The 14,406-nt window shown below is 48.9% G+C and overlaps 1 protein-coding gene across 1 annotated transcript in view; it reads right to left on the bottom strand.

The window, feature by feature from the left end:
- The window catches only part of CDH13 (cadherin 13), a 733,255-nt gene that overhangs the window by 32,308 nt on the left and 686,541 nt on the right, over positions 1–14,406 (bottom strand). The gene's annotated exons all lie outside the window — the stretch shown is intronic.

The raw sequence follows: 14,406 nt of genomic DNA, 5'->3' as shown, positions 1-14,406 counted from the left end.
TTATGGGTGCTTCTGTGTCTGTATGGGGCTGGGGGATTTGGTGTCCAGCCCAGGCTCATGTTTGAGCCAGTCCCAGGTGAGAGACACTGAGCGCTGGCCTGGTCTCCCCATGGTCTTTCAGTGGGTAGTGAGGGGTCCTTTCTGCGGGTCTATTTCCTGTGCTATGATTTGGATGTAGTGATTCAGTGACAGATCACGTCAACAGAGGGGGCACATTTGACTTGTGCAGTGAGTGAGGACCTGGAAGTGGTATGGGGAGACCTCCAGGAACAGCTGGGCTGAGTGGAGGCCTGAGTGTGAGGGGCAGGCTATGGACCCTCCAGCTCCCCCCCCACAGCACTGTGCCTGGAGCCTGGGATGTTGGACTAGAGCTGGGGTTTTCTCTGCATGTCCATAAATGAAGCCAAATATGTGCCTTTGACTTCTATTACTTTCTTTCTGCCATGTGTCCCCCAAATGCACATTGTGGGCCAGTGCTTTCCTCTTTCATTGCACCCCTATACCCCCAGATGTCTCAACAAGCTCTTCCCACTTTGGGGTGCCTGTGAAACAGCTGCTGTGTGAACCTCCAGATCCAGAATTCCCAGCAGACTCAGTAGACACAGAGTAGATGATCTAAGTACTCATCCGCACCTGTAGATGGGTGGCCAAACACTCCAGGCAGGTGTCCTGAGTAGAATGGCAGGATTGAAGAATGAATCTCCCTTGGATTGACAGGAGGGGAATGGAAAGACCATCCAGAACTTTGCTACCAGTCACCCCTGGCCTACACCATCGCTCAGGCCTGCATGCAAGGCATGGAGCTGGTGGTGGAGAAATCACAATGCTGCATTGGCCCTTGGAATTGGGGCTCAGCAAAAACCCATTGTTTGATCTCCTCTCACCAGGCAAACCTGGTGGCTGTTCCTGCCACCCACTCCCCAGTGCAAATAAGGACATGAGGTAGAGTTTGCCTTGACTCCAAAATTTGTACAAATTCCTATGTAGGGCTGACTGCAGAGACTAAGTTAGATTTATATCCCTGGCATCCCAGGCAGAAAAAGCGGCTCTAAATTCACTGTTTCTGTTTGGCACTGCGGCACCGGCTGCCAACAGGCCCCCAGAGGCCCGATGGCCCTTCTCACCAGAACCCCCACATTTCTCTCAAAGGGGGCTCTGGCAGTCTCTAAGCAATCCAAGTCCCTAACGGTGAAGGTGTGATTTGAACTCAATCCCTGTGGGGTGGGGGCTGATGAGAGAGGGAGTTAAGGAAATTAGTCTGGGGTCTCTGGGCTCTGGTGCAGGCTGGAGTACCATGATGAGCAATGGGTGAGCACTATAAATGGAGTCAGGGAAGCACCATAATGGGAGTCAGGGTTGGGTGCTCCATGTATTCCTTACAAGTGAGAGAAATCAAGGAGTTAAGCATGTTCTATGCTAGCCAAGGCACGTGCACACCCAGGCTGTGTGACCTTGGGCAAGATGCTGGATCTCTGTGTCCTGAGCATCTCACCTGCAAGAAAGCTGAGGGAGGGCATGTCTACCCTCATGGAATAGTGATATATGTGGTTCAGGCACTGAGAAGTGTCCACACGCTGTCTGGGACTTAATGAATGAACACACACAGGGCTGTGGGAAGCAAGGAGGAGGCAATGAGGTGCAGCGAGGCACAGTGGAACACAGCAGGATATAACACCCAGTCCTGGACATAAACACAGGGCCAAGGGCTCTCTCTGCCAGCATTTGTTAGGTGCCCTCCTGCCCTGGTACTCTGTGTCTCTGACTCCTTGGGGCTGTGACTGCTCCCAGCAAGAGGATCCCTCAGGTGGGCTCTACCCACCTCGCTGCATTTGCAATTTCATTCGGGGCCACTCAGTGGTACACAAATGCCATTTGGCTGTGGGTGGAGGTTTGTGGGGTGGTTGGCTGCTAGGACAGAGTGTGGGGGTGCTAGTAGCTCCCCCAGATGGTGATAGTCAAAACCATCCCCAAATATCATTGTCTGGGTCCCAGGGGACCTTTGTATGAATATACATTCGTGTCTATGTGTCGGACACATGTATACCTTTGTATGCATGTATATCTGTGTACACCTGTGTGTTTTTGTGTATATGCCTGTCTCGTTCATATGTACATGTGTGTGTCTATATATGTGTATCTATGCACACATCTAATGCATCTTTGATGCAAGTGTATCTATGTGCATGCATGTACATCTGTCTGTATCTATGTGTATCTATGTGTGCTCATCTAGTGCATGTGGGTACATGTACATGTACATAAGTGTGTACACTTATCTGGGCACCTGTGTGTCTGTCTTTACTTTCTCCCTGTACTCAATTAAAATCCTTCCTGACTGTGAGTCCTGAATCTGATCCAGGGCTCCCGATGGGAGTGTGGACATGTGGTGACCTCTCCACCAGGACAGACTCAGCAAGTACCCAGGGAAGCTGCAGAACTGCATAATGCCACTGCCATCAGTGACAGGAAAACTGTCAGGGGGAAAGAGGGCTTGTAATTATTAGGGGAGTTATTGATGCCATTTCCCCCCAATTCTGGAGTCAGCGGCTGCTGTTCTCTTTGCATAGGGTGAGGTGACTTTTGCTCTGCCATTCTCAGGACACAACCGTGCTCTTTGGCTACTCAGCAGGGTCAGGATCATGTGTGTTAAGGGGACAGATCCACTCAGACCTACCATTGTGCCCCAGAAGGGGACCCTGAAGGAGGGTGCCTCCTGCCCCTTTCCCACCTGCATCTGCCCCACTGCTCTGTTCTGGCAGCCCTAGAAATACACCCCCTCCCAGCTGGAATCAGATTTTAGGGGTCTCTGGCAGCTGCTTGACCCCCATGGTCAGTTGTCCAGTCAGGCAGGTGACAATGCTGCCCTCCCTGGGACCCAGGAACATCTTCCTTTGCTTGTTGGGGGGTTCCCAGGAATGCTCAGAGCCTCGGGCTGTTTGGCAGAGCTTCAGGGACTGCTCTGGGATCTGCTGCAGGGCCCCCTCTAGGAAGGTCAGCAGGAAGCTGGGGCCAGGTGGGGGCCAGGGGATTCTTTCTGGTGGGGACTGGTCCCCCTTTCATTCACCCTTTGCTGCCATGACAGGTTCAGAGTGCAAAGTGCTCTTGGTGGGGGGAGATGAAGGAAAAGCTGAGACTTGGGGAACCAACCCCAGCTTCCTAGTGTGGGGAGTCACTGCTCAGAGTGCCTGGCCATGGGGTCCTCACTTGGTCTAGGTGGGAACAAGCAGGATGACTGGGGGGTACCCACAAAAAGGCCTGAGCTCTCATGATGCCAATTTGGGGCAGGGGGCAACACCAACTTATGGTACAGCTGGCATGATGGGGAGTGTGTGAGAAGAGAAGGGACAGGTGTTATGAGTATCTGGGCCTGTGGGAAACTGTCATTTGTCTTAGTCCAGTGACAATTTGAGTAGAAAAATGTTCCCAGGAAGCTCAGGAGTAGCTTGGTCTCTCTCTCTCTCTCTCTCTCTCTCTCTCTCTCTCTCTCTCTCTCTCTCTCTCTCTCTCTCTCTCTCTGTCTCTCTCTCTCTCTCTTTCTCTCTCTCTCTCTCCTCTCTCTCTCTCTCTCTCCTCTCTCTCTCTCTCTCTCTCTCTCTCTCTCTCTCTCTCTCTCTCTCACACACACACACACACACACACACACACACACACACCCCGTTTGGCATCAAGGAGTTTCCAAGGCTAGTGAACATCGTTGCTATGGGAGCGTTGCTATGGGCGTTGCTATGGGAGCATTGCTATGGAATGTTGCTATGGCAGCCAGAGTAAAAGGGGGAAGAAAGGTTCACCTATCAAAGGTAAGTTGTGCACAGGCAGTGTGGGAGGCAGGTTAGTGCCAGGGGCAGCCCCAGGAGGTGAGAAAGCTGGAGTTACTGAGGTCTCGAGAGAACTGAAGGGGAGTGATGCCCAGGGCTGAGATTCAGAGCTTGTCAGAGGTGCAGGTGGCAGGTGGGCCCTGCCTCCTCTTGCTGAAGCAGCAGGTGGGAAGGGAGGCAGCATCCAGGGGTCCCAGGGCACCCCAGTGGCTAGCCCAGCCGAGGATGGGGAGATCTAATTGTGGGGGACCAAGGAGCTGGAAAGAACCTGCTGCCCACAGACTGCCAGCAGAGGAATAATGAGAACAGAATGGAGCCTCCCCCAGTGGTGCTGTCCCCCCACTTTAGAGGCTTGCAGGGCCTAAGAAATGGACCAGCACATTGAGATGCGTGGGGGATAAGTTAGCAGTGCAGTCAGACCCACATCTGGGGGCCCACTTTTGAGCCTCCAAGTATAGCCTCCCACTCTTTCCCAGCACTGGGGGTCAGTATACCCCCAGGCTCTGTAGCTGTCTATGGCTTAGAACCCTAGATTCTGAAAACACGAACTTTTTGGGGGGTGTTTTGGCCATACTTTGTGGTACTAAGGGGCTATTCCTGGCTCTGCACTCAGAAATCACTCCTGGCAGTGCTCTGGGACCATATGGAATGCCAGGGATTAAACTTGGGTTGGCTATGGGCAAGGCAAACACCCTCTACACTGTGCTATTGCTCCAGCCCCTTAAACCTGAGCTTTGCCCCCTGATTGATGCAAGGGTTTCTGCCTCCCAAGCATCCAAAGTTCATGCTGAATTGAAGGAAAGGGGCCTCCCTCCTCACAGTTTCTCTTTTCCTTCCCAGGCACCCCCATTCCCCAAAGGAAACAAATCCACAGGTCACCAACAGAGCAAGTGAGTTATAAGCATGGAACTGTTCAGGTGATCTGTGAAAGGGGGTTCCCAGAAATGATTCTGGGGGTGACATCCCAGTGGTCATCTGATCAAGGGTAGCTGGAAAAAGGGATGTCGAGAGGAGCTGGAAGAGGCCCAGGGCTGGGCAGGTAGAGAAGGACCAAGGATAGAATTATACATGGGTAAGTGGGGAATTGAGAGATTAGGGGGTCCAGAACAGCAGTAGCTCAGAATTTTACCATCTGCCCTGTGTCCCTAGGTCCCAGCAAAGTGGCTGCAGAAGGTCTCATGTCCCCTATGCCAGTGACTGTATCATATTCCTTCCAGAGGGTCCTTTAGGCTCCACATTCCAACCTTCCCCCAAAAAGGATGCTTGAGCTTCCACCGGCTAGAATTCAGCCTTTGATCTGTGCCCCATTCCATGAACTCTTGAAGGAGGGCACAGGCACAGCACACAGACTGTGCAGAGGGAATAGGTCTTTGCTCTTCTTCGAGAAAGGCCTAGAAGGTTCCTATTGAATCCTCCTGCCTTCTGGCCCTGGTAGCTTACCCCATAAAGCCCCATCTCTGAGCCCCAATATAGCATCCCTCCAGGAAGTGGGACTGGGCCCACTAGGTGGCCCAGGAAGGTGGCAGCCATTGGGATGGGAGAGGTGCCAGTGCCAATGCCCTCTGGGGCATCCTTAAAGAAGGCGAAACCTGAGTTAGCGGCACCTAGATGGCTGGGCAATGTGAACAGAGACAGCAGCAGCTCCAGTATCTCTATGCTCCTGCACCACAGGATGGACTACCAGGGGTCTCAAACTCAATTTACCTGGGGGCCACAGGAGGCAAAGTCGGGGTGATCCTTGAGTGCAAAGTCAGTAGTAAGCCTTGAACATTGGAGGGTGTGACCCAAACAACTAAAACAAAACAAAACAGAAAAAGATTCCTCTAGGGCAGAGTCACAAAATGTTGTACGGAGGGCCACAAATGGCCCATGGGCCGCGAGTTTGAGACCCCTGTATAACTAGACACACATTGGGGCTACCTGCAGGCAGGAAGGGCCACAGGCTCTGTTTCCACTACCCTGGTTGGGGTCCCCTTTGCAGGACTGTGAGGTCACACATGCAGACTGAGCCAATATCTAGGGGTGGATAGGTCACCTGTCTCTCAGCAGGGGGTGGGGGTTGGGTGGGGTGGATTGTTCCAGGGTGATTGTGCTGATAATGGAGGATAAAAAGGTGCTAGAGTGAGGAGGGGGGGAGGGAGAGAGGAGAGAGAGGAGAGGAGAAGAGAGGGAGAGGGAGAGGGAGAAGGAGAGGGAGAGAGAGAGGGAGGGAGGGAGGGGGAAAGGGGGAGAGGGGGAAAGGGGAAGAGAGAGAGGGAGGGGGAGGGAGGGAGGGAAGGGGAAGGAGAGAGAGGGGGAAGAGAGAGAGGAGAGGAGAGGGAGGAGAGAGGGGGAGAGAGAGAGGGGGAGGAGAGAGGGGGAGAGGAGGGAGAGGAGAGAAGGGAGAGGAGAGAGGAGGGAGAGAGGAGGGAGAGGAGAGAGGAGGGAGAGAGGAGGGAGAGAGGAGGGAGAGGAGAGAGAGAGGAAAGAGGGAGAGAGGGAGGGAGGGAGGGAGGGGGAAAAGGGGAGAGGGGGAGAGGGAAAGAGAGAAAAAGGGGGAGGGAGGGAGGGAAGGGGAAGGAGAGAGAGGGGGGAAGAGAGAGAAGAGAGAGGGGGAGGAGAGAGGGGGAGAGAGAGAGGGGGAGGAGAGAGGGGGGAGAGAGAGGGAGAGAGGAGGGAGAGGAGAGAAGGGAGAGGAGAAAGGAGAGAGGAGGGAGAGAGGAGGGAGAGGAGAGAGGAGGGAGAGAAGAGAGAGAAGAGGAGAGAGAGAGAGAGAGAGAGAGAGAGAGAGAGAGAGAGAGAGAGAGAGAGAGAGAGAGGAGCACTAGTGTCATTTAGAATCAACCTGCATAAGAGCAAACCCTCCCCCCAACCTCCACTCCACTGGAGGGATGCAAGGACCTGCTTCCTGAGAGCATCTGGGAATCATCTGCATTTTTAAGCATTATGAAGGTACTTTGTCCAAGAGGCAGGACATAAAGGAGATGGAGGTAAAGAGTGTCTGATATCCAAACCATTATCTGCCCTGCTTCTTGATCAAACTGAGCTTCCAGAGGATTCAAAAGAGATGACCAGAGACAAAGGGTTCCAGCTGCACACATCCCTTCACTCCAAATCTCCCAACACTTCAACACTGCTCCTTCATAGCTGGTCCTGTGCCACTGGGCACCATAGCAGGGCCCTGGCTCAGCCCTTCTACACTGTCTCAGCTGCCTGTCTCAGCATGTGGATGAGCTGGCAATGGCACACTGACGTCTTTGGGACTTGGATTCCATGATCTTAACAGAGGTTAGGGAGGGTCTATCTGGGGCCCACAGCAACTAGTAGGGGGCTCCAGTGGCACCACTATGTGAACAGCTCTGCCCGCTGAACCCCTTTCCCCTACAACAGTTCCCCACCCCTCAATGCATTAAGTGGCATCAGCCATTTCTCCAGCTCATCTGGCCATAGCATTTCCTCTCTCCTTGTGCTCCCAAATATTACTGCTCTTTGGGAAGGTGGCTGAGTGGACGAGCCATTTTTCTACTTGAGGAAATAGCTATAGATACCAAAATGTTCCCAATGATAACAAAAATCCCAAAACCAAAAACCAAAAAAAAAAAAAAAAAAAAGTGATCACAGGGCAATGGCTAGAGTCAAGTGATGGGCATTTACCTGCTGTTTTCCTCCCAGTAATAGGACATAGGAAAAAAAAACAAAACCCAGACAATTTCTATCCTCTTGACTTTATGGAGATATGTTTTTTTTCTTTTTGGTTTTTGGGCCACACCTGGCAGTGCTCAGGGGCTACTCCTGGCTGTCTGCTTAGAAATAGCTCCTGGCAGGCACGGGGGACCATATGGGACACCGGGATTCGAACCAACCACCTTTGGTCCTGAATCGGCTGCTTGCAAGGCAAACGCCACTGTGCTATCTCTCCGGGCCCTGGAGATATGTTTTATGGACCAGCATGTAGTCTATCCTGGAGAATGACCCATGCGCATTGGAGAAGAATGTGTATTCAGTTTTCAATATGGAGAGTTCTCAAAAAACTGGAAATTGAGCTTCCATACAATCCAGCTATACTACTCCTAGGAATATAATCTAGGAATATAAAAATGCAAACAAAAAGCCCTTCCTAAAAGTAATACAAAATGAAACAAAACAAAAACAAAAAGCCCTTTCTCATACCTATATTCATTGCAGTGTTATTTACAATAGCCAGATTCTGGGAACAACCAAGATGCCCTTCAACAGATGAATTGTTGAAGAAACCGTGGTACATATACACAATGGAATATTATACAGCCACCAGAAAATTAAGTCATGAAATTTTTCTATACATGAATGTACATGAAAACTGTCATGCTGAGTGAAATAACCCAGAGGGAGAGAGAGAGACACACAGAATAATCTCACTGATCTATGGGTTTTAAGAAAAATAAAAGACTTTATTGGTATAATGCCCAGAGATGAGGGCCAGAAGGACCAGCTCAAAATATGAAGCTCACCACAAACAGTGAGTGCAGTTAGAAAAATAACTACACTAACAACTACCATGACAATGTTAATGAGTGAAAGAAGTAGAATGTCTGTCTCGAATACAGGCGGGGGTGGGGGGTGGGGAGGAGGGAGATTGGGGGGCATTGGTGGTGGGAATGTTGCACTGGTGAAGGAGGGTGTTCTTTGTATGATTAAAACCCAACTACAATCATGTTTATAATCACGGTGTTTAAATAAAGACATTATTAAAAAAAATAAAAGAGGGGCCAGAGAGATAGCATGGAGATAAGGCATTTATTTGCCTTACATGCAGAAGGACGGTGGTTCAAATCCCGGCATCCCATATGGTTCCCTGAGCCTGCCAGGAGTGATTTCTGAGCATGGAGCCAGGAGGAACCCCGAGCGCTGCCGGGTGTGACCCAAAAACAAAAAACAAACAAAAAAATTAAAAAAAGAAAGAGAAACAGAACAAAACAAACAATCCCTGAGTCAGGAGCTTATGAAAACCCCCAACCTCAGCTGCATTTATAAGTATGAGCAGATTCCTGATGGAAAAATCAGATTTAAAGAGAATCTCAGGGAACAGGATGGAGCCTAGCAGGTGACCAGAGCACTTCATTCTGGAGCCACTGTAGCTTACACGGATCCAGGGCATCTGCCAGCTGACACTCCTCCAAATTCCCAGAACCCAGAGCCTGTCCCAAGATTTACACCTGATGTTATCTGGGCTGGACTGTGTCTCTGGGACATGGAGGACCATCCAAGGACCCTTTAATTGATTCACACATGCCCATGTTCTGCTCTTAGTTGACTTGCTCATGGACCTAACCTTATTACCTAAGAAAGAAGCAGAAGCAGAAGGTCAGCTCTCAGCGAGGTTGTGTCATGGACCCAAGCTTCCTTGGTGAGGAGCAAGGTCAGCAAGAATCTGAAGTAGGGCCGGAGAGGTGATGCATGGCGGAAGGCTTCTGCCTTGTGTGCATTAGCCTAGGACGGACCACAGTTCGATCCCCTGGTGTCCCATATGGTCCCCCAAGCCAGGAGTGATCCCTGAGCGTCACCGGCTGTGGCCCAAAAACTCAAACCAAACCAAAACAAAACGAAACAAGAATCTGAAGCAGTTTCTGAGCTCCCAATGTGGAACCTTGATAACTTGGCTAAGAGTGTTACGCACAAGAGGTGGGTGGCTCCTGCTGCCAGCCAAACCCTAGCATTGCATGTGGATAGCCAGACTCCCCGGAAACAGAAGCTACACTACATTTCGGTGACAATGCTGACTTACTTGGATGGTCCAAGCCTCCAACTATCAAGGCCTCCCACCCGACACCCCCCATGCCATGAAGGTATCTGCACACATAACATAACTTGGCCATGCGCCAGCTTTTACCCTGCCCAGCTCTGGCGAGGAGCCTTGAAGAGATGGGATTTAAATTGTGGCGAGGATATTAGTCTAAAGTGAATGAAGTGGAGAGTCGACTTCTCTCGTCCGTGTCCCCAGAGTGATAAATGAGGGAGTGGAATTTTTTTTTTTTTTGCGAAGAAAATGGGAAAGCAACGGAGGTTTCAGGCACATGAGAAATAGCTTATGAATTTAGATGATAGCTCGGCAGAAATAAATTGTACATCTGTTCATTCATTTTAATAAAGTGGGGGAGATGGCAGGCTGCAGCAGCCCGCGGAGAACCCTGGGTTTTTTAAAATTATGGGCCTATAATAGTAGCATTAAAATTTGTAATGCAGCCAATGGGTTCTGAATTGGAGGGAAAATTCATTTATAAAATAGGAGTTCAGACTTTGGAATGTAAATGGGAAAAGGCATTTCCCCAACCCTCTCCCCTTCTTGGCCAGATAGGAATTAATTTTAGGAAAATTCTGAAGCATCTTGACCATAAAAATCAAGTTTTTACATCCGCAGAGAAAGTTTTCCGAAAACTGACAGAACTTCTGTGGACAATCTCTGCTTAGGCAAATTGCGCAGGTAGGAGCCATATGGTTAACTGGCTTTATTATCTCTGCCTTGAACTTGGCACTTCTGAACAAGGGCAATTATAGATTAATATTTCCATGTGAAACGATGTTAAGCTGTTACAAATACAAAATCATTTTTTTTTTTGCGCCACAGCAGAAACATAAGGAAGAAAACTTTTATAGACTGGCAATTACCGGTTACCATGAAAATTCCCTCATTCAACAAATAGTATTGAGTTCCTCATTACACGTGGGCCTGATGCTTGATATTGGGAAAACAGCCACCTCCATTGATTGTGGGTTTCCTGCCGACTTTTAAAACCCAGAAGCAGTATTAAAATTTCTTCAAAAACAGGTATTGAGCCCAGGGAATGCTTTTAGATCAAGTAAGCAATTTTAGTTTTATTTCTCATATCAGACACTCTAGTTCTTTGGCTGGGGATAAAGTGCCAATAGACCAGCGGAATAGATAGTCTGCTGGGGATGCAAAGCCAGTGAGGGAGTCGTTGCCTCACTCTCTCTTTCTCTCTCCTTTCTCTCTCTCTTTCTGAGAGAGAGAGAGAGAGAGAGAGAGAGAGAGAGAGAGAGGAGAGAGAGAGAGAGAGGAGAGAGAGAGAGAGAGAGAGAGAGGAGAGAGAGAGAGAGAGGGGGGCGGGGAGAGAGAGAGAGAGAGAGAGAGAGAGAGAGAGAGAGAGAGAGAGAGAGAGAGAGAGAGAGAGGAGAGAGAGAACTCACCCACACTTTGGCCATCAATAGCCTTGCCTATGAATAACACCAATTGGGAAAAGATTGGGTTTAGCCTTAGTAAGGAGGTCAATTAGGTGATAGGTATAGACTCAGGTCAATTTTTTTCCATGGCTTCCTGGGAACCCAGCTGTGATCTTAAGGTCATATGGTTAAGGATCCTGGGTCTGGAGAGAAATGAAACAAGGGCACAGACAACACAACACCCCCATCCTCTTATTCTTTATAGTCAAGACAGAAAGTTCCCATTTGAAGCCTGGGAATTTTTGCAGTTGAAATTGTCTCAGGAGGGTAGGAAGTGAGGGAGCCAGAGGCTAACTGGGAAATATATTGTGATTGCTTGACTAACTGATTTTGGTTTGTGGGGCACATCTGGTCTCAGGGCTTACACCTGGCTCTGAGCTCAGGATCACTCCTGGAGGAGCTTGGGGAAAACAATGTGGTGCTAGGGTCAAACTAGGGTGAATCACATTCAAGGCAAATGCTTTCTACCTGCAGTACTATCAGGCACTTTATTCGTAGCTTCTTTCTTTTGTTGCAAAGTGGGGAAACACCCAGCAGTGTTCAAGGCTTACTTGGTGCTCAGACAGCACTCCTGATCACCCCATGGTGACTTGGTGGGACCATTTGTGGTGCCAGGGATTGAACCTGGCTCAGCTGTGTACAAAGCAAGCACGGTACTTACTGTTGTATCTCTGGTCCTTAAGTCTAGTTTCTTTCCTTTTCTTTTCTTTTCTTTTTTTTTTTTTTTTTTGGTTGTGGGGTCATACCCGGCAGCGCTCAGGGATTACTCCTGGCTCTATGCTCAGACATCGCTCCTGGCAGGCTCAGGGGACCATATGGGGTGCTGGTATTCGAACCTCTGTCCTTCTGTATGCAAGGCAAACACCTTACCTCCATACCATCTCTCTGGCCTCTTAAGTCTAGTTTCTTAAGCTCCATTTCTGGAGATGAGAGTCCTGGTCAGTTCTGAGAGATCCACAGGCTTTTTTTCAAGAACACAAAAAGCCCCTCTATGGCCCTCCAGTGGGGTCCCTTCAGAATAAGAAGTGAGGACAAGATGAGAGAGACAGAGAGAGAGAGAGAGAGAGAGAGAGAAACAGAGAGAGAGAGAGAAACAGAGAGAAACAGAGAGAAAGAAACAGAGAGAGAGAAACAGAGAGAGAGAGACAGAGACCTAGTCAGAGACAGAGACGGAGACAAGAAGAGGGGATTGTGAAAATTAGAGAAGGCTGACCCCACACACTGAACTAGCAGCCAGAACTCCTGTTTAGGAAACAGGTTTTTAGCTCAGAGTTGTTACTAATTGTCTCTGGGAAGGAGCAGATGGATCAAAACGTCAGAAGCTGCTGTGCTCTGGCATGTTGGTGACTGCCTTCTACAGAGACACTTTCCTTGTGACCAACTTGTGACTGAACATGAGCAGGAGGTCAGCCAAGGCCTAGATTTCCCATGGAAGCTCACACAAAGCTGATGGGGAGTCAACCATCATGAATAGAACTAAGAAGGAGTATTTATAGGGTAGGTCACTCGGTCATCTGGCCAACCTCAATGGGTGACCCAAAGAACCAGCCATGGTGGGATGTTTCCCACTTTAACTAAAGCCATTTAGTTATCTTGTCATGTATTGTAGCATCACACAGCAATTTCTAATCAGCATAGACATTTCAACCCCCACAACTTCCCACTTCCTCTCTATAGTCAGCTAACTCTGGGACAGCAGGACACTGCCTTTTGCCTTGGATGATGGATTCTACTAATAGAGTAGATTTTACATTTGAATACATGCTCCTCTCTACGCCTTTTTGGTCAAGGAATCCAAGCGTCCATCTGAGGGTTCAAATGCTTCTGGAATTTGAACACTCAGAGAGCAGATGATTTTCTTTTTCATTTTCTTTTCCTTTTTTTTTTCTTTTTGTTTTTCTTTTGATGATCTTGGTCTGTAGAAGCAAGCAATGACTTTGACCCTTCCAAGTGGAGATAGTGGGGAATTGTGGATGTTGGGTATTTTGTTGCTAATGTCTCTTCAGTGAGGTGACTGGGGAGTTAGGAATGCAATTCTGGCAGATAGTCCCCAAGAGTCTGTAAATGGGAACCATCTGTGTCCTTGGAAACTAGAGGTCCATGTGCACTGAAGCCACACAGTCATGTCCCCTCCAAATGCTCAGTTCTAATAGTATTGGGATTCTCCCATCCACTGTACAGAACATGAGCATTTCAATCGCATATGTGTGGTTATATTTAAAATTTAAAAGTCCAGTCACACAGAAACAGTTGGGCTTCGCATTTTACAGCATCCTAGTAAAACAGTCTTGTTTCTTTTTCACCACAAGGGCAATAGAAAGCTTTCTGGGATGCTGGGTATTGAACCCAGGTCTGCTGTGTGCAAGACAATTGCCCTTCCTGCAATGCTATTGCGCTGGTCCCCAAGTGCTATTTTAAAGGACAATTGGGAAATGAAATGGATCATCTCATCTAGCACTTCATTTTTCCAGGAGTGCAGGAGGCAAATGAACAAGAGAGCCCTCAGGAATGACTGTGAGCTTTTCCCTTTATTTTTTCTTTTGTTTCAAAGCCACCCAGCACTGTTCAGGTGTTACTCCTGGATTTGTGATCAGGAATCACTCCTAGCAGGCTCTGGGGACCCTTTGGGATGCAGGGAATGAAACCTGGGTTGGCCACTTGCAAGGCAAATGACACCTCTTGCTGTGCTTCAACCCCAAGAGCTTTTCCCTTTTGAGGTGGGAATCTGAGTGCTTGAGCCCTGTGTGGGGAGTTGTTCACTGCCCTGCTCCCTCAGAATCATGCAGAGTGTTAGAGATGGGGAACAGCCACTGAGTCACTGGGGGTGATCCTGGGGCTCTTGAGACATGAGTCATTTTTTCTAAATGCCTGGGAAGGTGAAAAATGCCAACTCCGGTGAGATGGCGGAGTATTGGGTCCAGAGCACACTCACTTGAAACAAGGCTCCAGTGTGACTCTGAGTAGTAAGCCCCAACTCTGGAGCAGAACTCCATTTTTGGCCATGCACTCTGAGCCCAAAAGAGTCAAGGCCTGGCCTGAGCTTATGTCCATAGTGATTCAATACATAAAGGTCCTTTTTACAGTATGCAAAATGCAAAAGGGCCTTTTTACACTATGAAAGTAAGTTCAGCAACTGAACATCATTTCATGTCCTCTGCCATTCTCTAAATAGAGATTCTGAGAATCAGGCGATCCCTTTCTCCGCCATCATTGGAAAAGCACGGGGGCTGAGACGAATGGTATCTGGACCCACAAATGACCTGGTTATGCCTAAGCTTCTGGGCTACCCATTATGCCAGAAAATTTGTTCTATCCTCGTGAAGTTGTTTTTTTCTGGCCCCTCAATCTGCACTTGCTGAAAAAGACAGTTATGATAGTGTTGAAAAAAAAAACA

This window comes from Suncus etruscus, chromosome 14 (genome assembly GCF_024139225.1).
Source record: "Suncus etruscus isolate mSunEtr1 chromosome 14, mSunEtr1.pri.cur, whole genome shotgun sequence".
In the NCBI taxonomy this organism is placed as follows: domain Eukaryota; kingdom Metazoa; phylum Chordata; class Mammalia; order Eulipotyphla; family Soricidae; genus Suncus; species Suncus etruscus.
The sequence above is the reverse complement of the archived record's forward strand: the minus strand, read 5'-3'. Positions and strand labels throughout refer to the sequence as shown.